At 32.5% G+C, this 12,919-nt stretch overlaps 1 protein-coding gene across 2 annotated transcripts in view; it reads right to left on the reverse strand.

Annotated features, from left to right (window-relative positions):
* Window positions 1–12,919, reverse strand: part of RNF152 (ring finger protein 152) — a 101,105-nt gene that overhangs the window by 61,114 nt on the left and 27,072 nt on the right. Inside the window, exon 2 of one of the 2 annotated variants that reach the window (XM_051969898.1) lies at window positions 9,588–9,712. The exons of the other annotated variant lie outside the window; for it this stretch is intronic. The gene's annotated coding sequence lies outside the window, so the exon portion shown is untranslated. The remainder of the gene's footprint in view (window positions 1–9,587; window positions 9,713–12,919) is intronic. 2 annotated transcript variants of the gene reach the window in all.

The raw sequence follows: 12,919 nt of genomic DNA on the forward strand, positions 1-12,919 counted from the left end.
AGGCTTCATTTACTAAATATCTAGAGATCTGAATCAAATTTATAAGAACAATTGATCCCAACTGATAAGTGGTCAAAGCATGTGAACAGGCAGTTTTCAGATAAGAAATCAAGCTATCTATAATCATATGAAAAGGTGTTCTACATCACTACTGATAAAAAATGCAAATTAAAAAAATTTATGAGGTGCCACCTCTCACACCTATCAAATTGATTAATGTGACAAAAAAAGAAAATGATAAATGTTGAAGGAGATGTAGGAAAAATGAAAGGTACATTTTTCCTACTGTTGGTGGAGTTGTGAACCAATTCAACCATTTTAGAGAGCAATTTGAAAAACTGCTATCCCAAAAACTATAAAATTGTGCATATCCTACTAAATCTGTATCCCAAAGAGATAAAAAAAGTGAAAAGGACCTACTTGTACAAAAATATTTATAGTAGAGCTTCTTGTAATGGCAAAGAACTGGACACTGAGGGTATATCCATTAATTGGGGAATGGCTGAAGAAATTATGGTATATGATTGTAATGACAAGCAGGATGCTTCCAGAAAAACCTAGAAAGATTTACATTTACTGCAAAATGAAGTAAGGAGACTGCACATAGTAATATAATATTGTAATCATGATCAATTGTGAATGACTTAGCTATTCTTAGCAATTCAATGATCCAAGACAATTCCAAAGATTTCATGATGAAAAATGCTGTCCACCTCCAGAGAAAGAATTGATAAAGCATACTGAAGCATAGTATTTCACTTTTTTTTTTCTTGGTTTATTGTTTGGTCTGCATTTTCTTTTACAACATAACTAATATGGAAATATGTTTTTTATGATTATACATGTATAACCTATATCAAATTGCTTCTCATCTCAGAGAAGAGGGAAGGGGAAGAAAGAAACTCAAAATTTTAAAAATGGACGTTAAAAATTGCAATTGGGGAAAAAATATTATTAAGAATTTTCTGAAGGTAATAGAGATTATATCTAACACAATAAATCCAAACAGCATGATTATAGAACCCTTCCAGTTATACAATTCCACATTTTTGGTCACTACATGAACAAGTTTAAAGTGAAAAGGCAAAAAAGAAAAAATAATAAATTCATGCTTGAATCACTGATTATCTCATTTCTCAGGCCAACAACAAATTAAATCATATAATTATTTAATAATTTAATTTAACTCTTGGGTCTAGACTTTGACAAATGAAAATTAAACAAGAGAATATCAGGATTAATAAAAAATTAAAAACAAAAAAACAAAAACTTGCACCAGCTTCCCTGGTAGGGTGAGGGATTATTAGCTTCTCTGTAACATATACTAACACAGAAGGCACAAGATCCCCTACTGCTGAAGAAGGCTTTAATTATGACAGCAGAGAAGAATAGTAATAACTTTTTATAAGGGCAGTCACAGCAAAGATTAAGATACAAAGATTTTCTGGTTACTCATCAATTAAACAAGAAATTCAATTAATCAGTACACTTAATTCCTTAGGTATCCTAGTTAATCAAAGTTTCACTGCATTTGAATTGCATCACTCTCTTACTAATAAATTGCCTAATTGAAAAAGAAAGTACTCCTGACCAGGAAACTATCACTTGCATCTTAATATAACCTGAAGACTTCTCTCTGCATCTATGTATTCATAAAACTCAAATATGTCTCAACAATACAAAATTAGAGCCAAAAAGATTATAGAGAGACTGGTGTAATTTTAAACTAGAAATTAGAAAGCTTGGTTTCTATTTCTAGTTCACCACAAATTATCCTTGTCACATTAGTTAAATTTTAACCATTCTGTACTCTACTTATAAAATCCCCACCTATGAAATGAAGTAATTGAATTTAGGGTATCTATTTGCATATTTTATGCATTTTGTATTCACTTTTCTAATTATTTCCTCCTGATTTTGTTATTCTTGGGCAGAGTCACTGATTATTTTTATGGATTTATTTTGTACCTTATTATTTTACTAGAGATACTGACCTCAATCAGTCTCTATGCTGACTCTGTAGGATTTTCAAAGTAAAATCATGTCCTTGAAAACAGAATATTTGTCTTTTCTTTGCCACTGTTAATGTCTTTCTCTTTCCTTATTCCTACTGTTAGCATTTACAGAAGGTAATAGTGAGGAGAGAGGCATTTTTGTTTTATCCCTGTACTTATTTGGAAACCTTTAAGTATACATCCATGGCAAATAATGCTAGTGTTTCAATTTAAAGAATACTTCTTTTTAACATATTAAAAATTGTCCCTTAATGCCAAAGGATTTGTGGACTATTATTGTTGTTGCTTAAGGCATAAATGGATCAATATTTTGTTAAAGGATTTTTCCCCATTGGGGATATCATCATAAGGTTTTGTTTGTTTTTCTTTTTAATGTAATCATGTCTTTCCTATAGTTGAACTCATCTTCCATCCATAGTATAAATCTAACTTGGTCATAGTAAACATATGCACATATACATGAAACACACATACATGTATGTTACATACACACCTATAGACTTATTGTTAAGATTTCACTTAAAAGTCTTACAACAATATACAGTTATGATAATTGTTTATAAGTCTGGAGAAGAAATATGAGCTTCATTGACCCTACAAAAGTACCATTCGTCTTCATATTAGTTTAAAAAAACTCTTTTCAATCAAAACCAATTACTCTGACTTTTCTCTGGAGATCCTTCAAAAATACTGTTATGTTGCAGGGAAAAGAAATTTTATTTGAGATATGCAAATATAGTCATCATATAAAATAAAAAGTAGGGGTTCACTTAAGCAGTTTATTTCTATCTGATTTGCATTTCTCCTCAACTACTTTCTTGCTTGGGCCAATGAAACTAAGTTCATAGATAAAGATAGTCAGTTTCAAAACTGCCCACTGGTAAAAAAAAAAAAAAAAATACTTCAGTCTCTTGGCTCTCAGTTCCAAGATGCCTTCAATTCTACCACATTTTCATCAACATTCGAAATTCAAAGAGAACACAAAAAGTTATTTTTACATCATAAGATTCTTAATTATTCTTTTGGGGTTTATTTATGAAATATGTAGTCTCAAAATATTCTAATTTCTATGATGGCAAAATGAAAGTATGTTATTAAAAACAACTACCAACCAAACCCAAAATTGGTACTTAAAGATCACATTTGAGTGTTCCACAATACAAGCAACAGGTGGAAAATTTCCTCTTAATATGCCCTAATTAGATAATTTTCCCTGTAACCTACTGCTATGATTTTATTTTACAAAACAAACATTGTTGTTATGTACGGAACACAAGAGGCACAAAATTGGCAACTACTTTTTGAATGCTACACTATATTTTCCACAGATTTTTACTAGCAATGAAGAAATGTTTCTCCTTTTTTTGATGGGATCACACCTTGAAACTCACCCCCTATTCTAACTAAGATATGTGAAGGAAGTATATAAATATTTGTACTTAATTGTTCAGCCCAAATGATACCTATATACATGAAAGAAATTGTCCTAACAGAATTAGGAAACACCAAATACTTGGAAATTTTACTATTACAAGGCTTTAAAAATAACAGGAGTAAAATAAATATAATAGTTGCTAACATTTATAAAACATTGTGAGATTTGCAAGGTACTTTGCAAATATTTCATTTTTTCCTCACAACTACCCTGGGTATAGGTACTATTATTATTATCCCCATTTTAAAGATAAAAAAACTAAGGCTCAGAGATGTTAAAAAACTTGTGCTAGATTATACATTTATTAAGAGTCTCAAATAGGACTTGAATTCAGGTCTTCCTCACTCCACTCTAGCACTCACTCTACTGTGTCTATTCTAATCTAATCTAAATCTAATCTAGTCTAGTCCAATCTAAAAAGTTGTTAAATTAAATTGGTCCAAAGACAGCATCAGTTCTGAATCTCTGTTACCTCTAAACTTCTAAATGAGCACAGAAGATATAAAAGATATGCTGCTTCAGTATGACCTATATTATTAGTAATAATTAAAATTCTCCTTACTGAGGTCCTATTACAAGTTTTTCTTGATGTTCAGAACTAATCCACTAGCAAAATGATACAGATTTATTCTTATCCTCGTGGAACAATAAAGAAAGCACTGGCTTCAAAGACACAAGACTTGTCTCTTATTAGAAAAGTCACCTAACTTATATGGGCTTAAATAGTAGTTAATTTATATAGTAGCTAACATATAACTTATAAGTTTCCTCACCTATAAAGTGAGAGACTTGTACTAAAACACCTCCAAAGTCCCTTTGAGTTCAAAACCCATAGATTCTAAGATCTATAATTCCTCTAGCTGTAATTAAAGTCCTTTTCTTTTTTTTTCTATCCTTAGGGGAAATGAAATCTGTAGGTAATGCTCCTAATAATCTATCTTTCATTTGATTTGAAAACTTTCAGAAGTATCCATGGATAAGTATTTAGACTACTTTGTAAGTATGATGATAGGACAAAATTTAATTATCCTATCTTTAAGTGATGGAAAAACTGAAGTAAAAAGTTACTAAGAAATTTTCAAAGTCTACACAATAAGACTGGAAATAAATCCATACTTCCTAAATCTCAGTCCGGTGTGACTACTATACAGTACATGTTGCACTAGCATCTTGACCCTTATGGACTATGCTAGTTAGCAATGATTTCAGTCAATTGTAGAACTTATGTTAACTTATCTAAATAATAACTAATCCTGCACAAGGCTGTGCTTCTCTCCTGTGTGACAAAGGAGGGGCCCTGTTGGTTTATCCTAGGGTGCCAGTCACCCATATAGTGTATTTACCATTAAGAAACCAATACATATTCACTCGACCTTTTGAAATTGTCTCAGAGTACATAGTTGTTTAAATTCCCCCCTCAGTACTTGTAATAAAATCGACTGTTTCGAGTAAATCTGCAACTGCTTTTGAAGTTTCCCATTGGTACCATCTAGGAGTCTTGGTTTCAGGCTTAGTTGTTGACACCACTGAAATAAGCAGCAGAGCATGAAAGAATTGTTTTGGTTAAAATTCAAACTATAAATTGCTTCCAAGGTACTACAGAATTCTACTAACACAATATGTCTGAGAATTGTGTGGGATATGAATTTGAGATATGGAGAAAGACCAGAAGGAGACAGGAGATGAATATTCTTTATTCTGCTCTGCTGAGTTTTGATTCTAATCTCAGGACAGGATGTATACAGAAGCTAGATATATAACTAGGTAGAAAGATATAGATAGTGATAGACTAGAGAGGAGGGAGAGGGGAGGGGAAAAGAGACAAAAAGAGACAGACAGACACAGAGAGGGACAGAGATAGAGACACAGACAGACATCGAGAGAAATACAGAGAGAGAGAGAGAGAGACAGAAAGACAGAGAGAGAAGAGGGAGACAGAGACAGAGAGAGAGAGACAGGGGGAGATAGAGACAAAGAGACACAGAGAGACAGAAGAAAGCAAGACAAAGAAAGAAAGAGAGAGAGGAGAGGGAGAGAGAGAGAGAGAGCGAGCGAGCGCACTGAATTTAGCTGGTTCTCAGATAATTTATCACTATCAAAGAAATCAGGCAACAGAGGAAAGTGCTATGAAGAACAAATATGGAGAACACTGGAAATATGACATTTGGCCTGCATCATAATTATACCTAAATAATATACCTTTTGGATGTGTCTTACCTATTCTTCTCTGAATACCACTAAGTAACATCCTACCCACTGAGAGTAGACCTACATTTGCTCTGTCAATAATCTCATAATCTCAATTAAAAACAGGTATTTTCTCAATAAAAAAGTAACTTTCCTAAACCACATCTAATTATACACATGTATATATTCAATATATATGTAGCAGTAGCTATTTTGTACAGTAATAATTAAAGATGACACTCATTTATTTGTTTGATGTCATTAAATTAAAATTTTCTCTCTCCGATTCCTACATCTACATTTTTTAAAATGAACTAACCAGTCCTAAATTGGGTGTTTTAATTATTGACTAGAATTCTGCTTTAAAAATCGAAAGAAAATTGCTCATAGAACAAAAGTAAATATTGAATTCTAAATAGTGACAAGGTAATTGGTATTTACAATACTAATTTCTGACTTAATGTGGTTAACACAAAAAGCAATAATATTTTCCCTATAAGACTTAATTTGATTCTCAGATCTTTTGTGAACACCCTAAATTAATAATCCTGAATAATTTCCCCCCAAAATCACTCTACTTCATTGCTGATATTAACACATTAAATCACCATTACCACAAAGAGAGTTACAATGGACCCCAAAAATGTCTATTTTCTCAATAAGAAAATTTAGGCATAACTCCTAATACTTGTTTCTATGTCAAGAAATCACTTTAAAAACTAGTGACAAATATCCCCATCACTCAAAAATTGTTCAAGCATAAAACACTGATCATTTTTTTTTGTTCACCCAGAACTTGTGGCAACTTGATATAGTTGTCAATAAATTGACAACTGATTATCTCCTCTCTTATCCACAGATAGAGAGAATTATCTACAGGATCTAAAAGGCAAAAAATAAAGCAATCAAAATATTATACCACAGTATACAGCTTCTTTTAAAAACTGTTCAAAAAAATAACAAACTGAGAAAAAGTAGACTAAGTACATAGTAGCTGGTGGATAAAGCCATTTTAGAACTGAAAAAGGCTATACACAAAGCAAAGGACAATACACAAAGCAAATAATCAAAAACTGAAAGCAAATATCTAAAGAATACACAGTAAATGTTTGTTGAATGGGATAAGTTGGATTTCAACATGAAAAGTCTGAATCTGCAGAATTCACATTAAATATGGCCTTATTATATTTAAATAGAGTTAATCACTACTTTTAACCATATTGTATGCCTGCACACCATTTCAAAGTGAAGCACCATAAAGTAGATCGTATTTCCCCAGTGTAACAACGTTATAAATGGGGGTGCATTCCTGAGCACACACTTCCCATTAAGTTCATAGATATGAAAAACAATATATAACAAAAAAGCAAAGTTATAATTCCTGTAACTTTCTATAATTATTTAAAATAAAATTATATTTCAAGTCCATGTTATATACTGATTGGAAGATCCCAAAGTACTATAAATTATATTAACAGTTTATTTTTTAAACTTCAATGTACTATTAATTAATCCTAAGCAAACCTTTAATCATGCATTATTTTATTTTATATTTGCATTATATAATTGCATATTATAATTATGCAATTATTTTATTAACCTTCTTAGAAATTAAATAGTCTTTCAGAGTATGATTTGGAACAACCAAATCTCCTCTAAATGTTATTTAGGGATGTTTGAATTGGTTTTTACCATTTTTTTCCTACTAATAGATTTTCCTATAATATCCCATTGACTTCACTGTCATCACCCTATATTACAGGCTCAATTCGTATCTGTTGATGCTGATGAGCAGATAGTGTGACTTCCACTAAGAAGCATTTTTCAAAGATTAACCAAAAATTTCTGCTTTTCACGCCCTTTACCTTAGTTTATTCAGTTACAAAAAAAGTGCAGCTGTAGCTAGCTACCCAATATCAAATCATATAAAGTCAACCAGAAATAAAAGTACCAATATTATTATAATTCATATTTACATCCTGGGGGCAAGATTCATACATAATTTCTTTTAGAAGAAAGTGAATGTCATTTTAAGTCTAGAGACTGCTCTTATAACTGATAGATGGAAGCAAATACAATAAATATGTATTTATTTGGACTCAAAATTTTTCTCACTACCTCAAGTTTCTTCTTCCCACCATCCCTTTCATATTATTTATATACCTAATACAACCTTTCATGTAATTTAATATTCATTAAGACTTAGACAACTCAAAGGGAGCTCTCAGCTATCATCTTCCAATCCTCACAGATTCTCAACATCATCACTCATTTGTTCCTTCCTTCATATCATAAACTTTCATAATCTAGCCATCCTCCAACCTTTTCAGTTTTACAAATTACTTCCTCTCTAACTCCAGGAATTTTCTCTGGCTGTCCCTTATTCCTGGAAAATTATCCTTCCCCTGTTTTAACCAATAACCTTCCTGGTTTCCTTTAGGTCTTCCCAAAACCTCACTTTTACAGGAAGAATTCTTTAATCCTTCTTAATTTTAATTATTGGCTTGGTACTGTGCTAAATTCTTTTTAAAAAATTAAGAAAGAAAAAAGTGAAATAATCTCTTTTCTCAAAAAGCCTACATGCTTCAGGGGAATACAGAATTGATATACATAAGTGTATACATATGGGATAAGTACAAAATACATACAATTCATCCTTGGATGAATTGGAAAGGAGGACAATAGCAGTTGGGGGTGGGGGAGATCAAGAGATTGATCTATGGCATAAGGGAAATGAAGAATTCTCTGAGGGGGAAGAGGGTAAGGGGTAAAAAAAGAGCACATTCCAGGCATAAACAACGGCCATAGCAAATGCATGGAGATGGGAGATGAAGGTGGAATGTCATATATGAGGACTTGTACAAGAAGGCAAATTTGAGTAGAGAAATGACTGTCGAAAAAAGAAAAAATGTTCAAAGAGACTGAAGAGACAAGATGAGGCCTTTAAAAGCTAACAAGAATTTATCCTAGAGAAAAAATGAGCCATTGGAGTTTACTGAATCATGAAATGATATGGTAAAATCTTGACTTAAGGAAAGTTACTATGGCACCTCTGTGGAGGATGAATTGGAGTAGAGAAGTCAAAGTAGAAAGTGCAATTCCAGCTAAATAACACACTCAAATTTAAACTATCAATTTTAAGAGCAATATCTAGATTGAAGAAATAGGTATTATTCTCCTTCTTCTAAGAAAATTTCTGAACCTCTATAAGAGAGAAGAAAAGATTCTAGCAAACATGGCACTTTCTGCTACTGAATGAAAGCCTACTGTTTAGTATTCAACCAAATAAGGACTACTAGGACCCATAGCTCTAATACTAGAAGAGACCAAATCTCCCTATGGAAAGAATTTTGGTTTTGCTTTGTTTTGTTGTGTTTTTTTGCTGAGGCAATTGGGGTTAAGTGACTTACCCAGGGTCACACTATGGAAAGAGTTTTAAAAGGAACTGCTATTGTCACATTCCAATTAGATAATTTGATCTTTCAAAAATAGTAGGAATGAGTCAGAATTATCTCCAAAATGAATTAAAACTCTGTGGGATAGCTATGATATTTTATAGAAAAGTATCTGGCTTCCCAGAAAATAGATATGTTAGACATGCCTGGAACAGGATACATAAATTCAATAACCATAAGCAATAATATGCAAATGCAAAACAAGAGAATAGTAATGATCAGTCTTTTAATAGCTCTAAGTTGTTTATGGTATCTACTCAGGCCTCAGTAATCTGTAAGGTTTTGTAACATGGCTACTCTGAAGAGTTAAAAACTTTTTGTTTTAAGGTATGTGCCCAAATACATTAGGTTTGTCTAGTGTACTAGGAGCCTGGTTTTTTTTTAAATATTGAAATGCACATCCTTGAACCTACTTTAGATAATAAATTAGAATGGGGCACTTCAGGGTCACGCAAAACATATGATTAGCCCCCAAACTCCCCATGTTTACTTTACCTTAAATTGAAGGAAAATGCAGTAAAACCTGGTTTAAATAATATTAGTTTAAAAATCAGGAACTTTGTCTGAGGTTTGGTCTCAGGGCCAAGTCATTAAATGTTTTTCTGAATCCACTTTGCCATCTGTAAAATAAGAATAATAGTATGCTGTAATGATGGAATGAGAAATAATAAAAGTGAAAGGAAAACTGAGGTCCCTTACATTTGAAGATTTTTTAATGTTAATGCTATTCACTTGAATCTGTGAATCTTCATATCACACATATTTGATTCTGGGCAGATCATTAAATAACTGTCTCAATTTTTTCAACTGTAAAATGGAGATTATAATATTACATACAATGTGAATATATCATATATTATGATATTTATATTACATATGTATATATGTGTTATATGTAATACAATCATACAATCCCATGGTTGATATAAGAAACAAAAATGATAAATTTTGTAAAGAGCTTAGTCTAAGGTCTGGAGCATAATCAGCACTTAACAAATGCTGTTTCCTTTCTTATCACAAAATAAACACCCACAGATCATTAAGATCTGGACTCCTGCATCCTGCAACTTTGGACAGATGCCTATTTTGGTACCATTGTTGTTAGCTCTGTGGGCAGGAGCAGCTGATATTCAAGAACTCTTCCCCCCTCCCTCCTTTTTATTTGTATTATACCATACCTTCTCTTAAAGTACATGAAAGTGAAGCAAAAAGCATTAAAATTTAAGACTTATTTCTATTACCAACTACTTCCAACAAATGTTAATAGAGCATTTGAAAAGACTAAAATGCAATAGTCTAATTTACATTGCTACTAGTATTATAATGCCTTTCAAAAGCAAAACTACCTGCTGTGTTACAAAATTGGAAAATGAAGTACATATAAAACTTTCTATTAAAACCTTTGAGAAAAACTTTTCTGTTCCTTCTCAAGAAAGGAGTCTTTTGAAATACTTAAGCTTAAAGCATGGTAGGGAGGGGAAAAGAATAGAACAGATACAACTCAAATATTTAATATCTAAATGCCAGTAAAAGATTGCCAACCAATAAAATCTAGTAAAATGAAACATCTTAATACATCATGTCTTTTAATGGTTAAGGAAGACATACTAAGTGATGTGGTAATCTTGCCTCTGACATATAACCAACTATATAATCAAAAGTCACTTAATGTGTTTCATCTTTTGTTTTCTCATCTGTAAAATGGGCATAAAAGAAACATCTACCTCACGGGTTTGAAATGAGAGACTTTGAAGCACCATATAAATGAGAGTGATCTTCATTTGTTTCTGCAACAGCATTGTGAACCCTTAACTATGCAAAAGTAAATTTTAAAAAGTCAATTATCTAATATATTCATTAGGTGAGAAAAAACAATTTCTTCATAACTAAAATAATGTCAATTTGTTTTGAAAAAAGAAATTGAATCAATTGGGAGACTAGTATAGCAGCGCCTAACTAATTCATACTAATTAGTGGGAGTTTTGCAGCTGATGGAACTGTGATTTAGCAAGTAAACAAACCTTATCAAAAGAAAATTAAAGCTCTTGCTTTCCCAAATGTATTTCCCTCATTTATCTTAATAAGTGTGATTTAATTTTGTTTATTGGTGATCATTCTTCATGTTATACTAAGTTTATTTAGTATAATTAATTAAATCTTAGTAATAGGAAAACCAACTGCAGACGTCAACTTTTTTTTTTTTCTTTAACCTCTTCTGGATCTGAATTGACCCTGATGGCTATAAATCCAAGAGTAGAGTCCTAGCCAAGATTTTAAATACAGACAGGGACTAATCTAATTTGCAATTTGCCCCAAAGTCAACTCTGTCGGTAATGGTACCAAGAACAATCAAATCAAGAAAGCCCAGAAGTCAGAGGTCTTAGAACCTCAGCACTTAAAGAAATATTCTCTGATTATATAATTCATCTGATTATATAAGTATAATATCAAAAAAAGAATACTTTTGCTCTCCAAAAAAGAGTCTTTAGAAATAAACTTATCAAAAAATAAAACATCTGGGCTAATCCTCACAGAATTAGACTATTGGATCTAGAAAGAATCATGTCCCCTATTCCAACTCCTTAATTTTATTAACAAGGAATTCTGAGTTCAATTCCCCCTCTGCACATAAATTTAATATAAATAAATTGCACTTATTATTTGTTTGACCAGAAGAAATTCACAAGCTATATTGTTGAGGTCTAGCTTTGGGGTACCTAAATGAAATTAGGGTTAAAGTCTAGTGGCAGGTTTGGGATACAGATTCGGCGCAAGGGGGTCTAGTAGTGGCGCGAGTTCCCAATAAAAGCATTTATTGGCCCGGAGAGCTAGATTGATAAAAGAGGTTTATTATTGGATAAGCAAAGATAAGTATAGGCGAAGGTAGAGATAAGGAGGGCACTGGACAGAGGGTCCAGTGGACAGAGGGTCCTCACATGGTAGCCATGTTTGGAATCTCTGCAAAGAGGGGTTCCCAGCGTGGCCTTTTTATAATAGGAGACTTAGCTCGAGGGGCTTTCGGGTGTAGCCCCAAAGTTGGCTCATATCCGGGTGGGGCTGGGAACAGGTCAGATCTTTTATTGGAATTCAAAGGGACTAGGATTTGTGAGTTAAAGGGCAATTTACATTATTAACTAGGAGAGGGTGGGAATCTAGAAAGAAATCTTTCCCGCATCAATATGACTCTCGGTTTCCTCATCAACAAATTGTGGGTTCACAAGGTTATTATGAGGAACAAATAAGATAAAGTAGAGTTTTAGAAAAAAACCTAAGAGTATAGGGAAGAGGAACTGAGCTACACTGGGCATAGAAAATTTCATGGAGATTTTCTGCACTTAAGGGAAAAAAAAAAAAACATACTCACAAAAAAATATATAATAAAGGAGATGTTCCCAGATATCAGAATTCATGTTTTACTTGACCAAAACTTCCATTTAAATAAGTAATATGAGCTGACAGTCAAAGAAATTGATGTGATCTGAGATGGTATTAAGAGAAATCTAGGTGGGGCAGTAGTTAGAGCACCAGCCCTGAAGTCAGGAGCACCCAAGTTCAAATTCGACCTCAGACACTTAACCCTAGCTGTGTGATCCTGGGCAAGTCACTTAACCCCAATTGCCTCAGCTTAAAAAAAAAATAGAAGAAGACGAAAAATCTAGTGTCCTAAACAAAGCAGACAATATTAGGGCCACTGTATTCTGTGCTAATCTTAAAACCTCTCAAGAAATATTGGAACTTTTCAAGACAATTGTGCAGAAAGTCTGCTAAAAACTTTATTACATGAAGTATAGCTGATTCAGTCAATTGATAAACATTTTTTTTTAAGT

The sequence above is a fragment of the Antechinus flavipes genome, chromosome 1 (assembly GCF_016432865.1).
Source record: "Antechinus flavipes isolate AdamAnt ecotype Samford, QLD, Australia chromosome 1, AdamAnt_v2, whole genome shotgun sequence".
Taxonomy (NCBI): domain Eukaryota; kingdom Metazoa; phylum Chordata; class Mammalia; order Dasyuromorphia; family Dasyuridae; genus Antechinus; species Antechinus flavipes.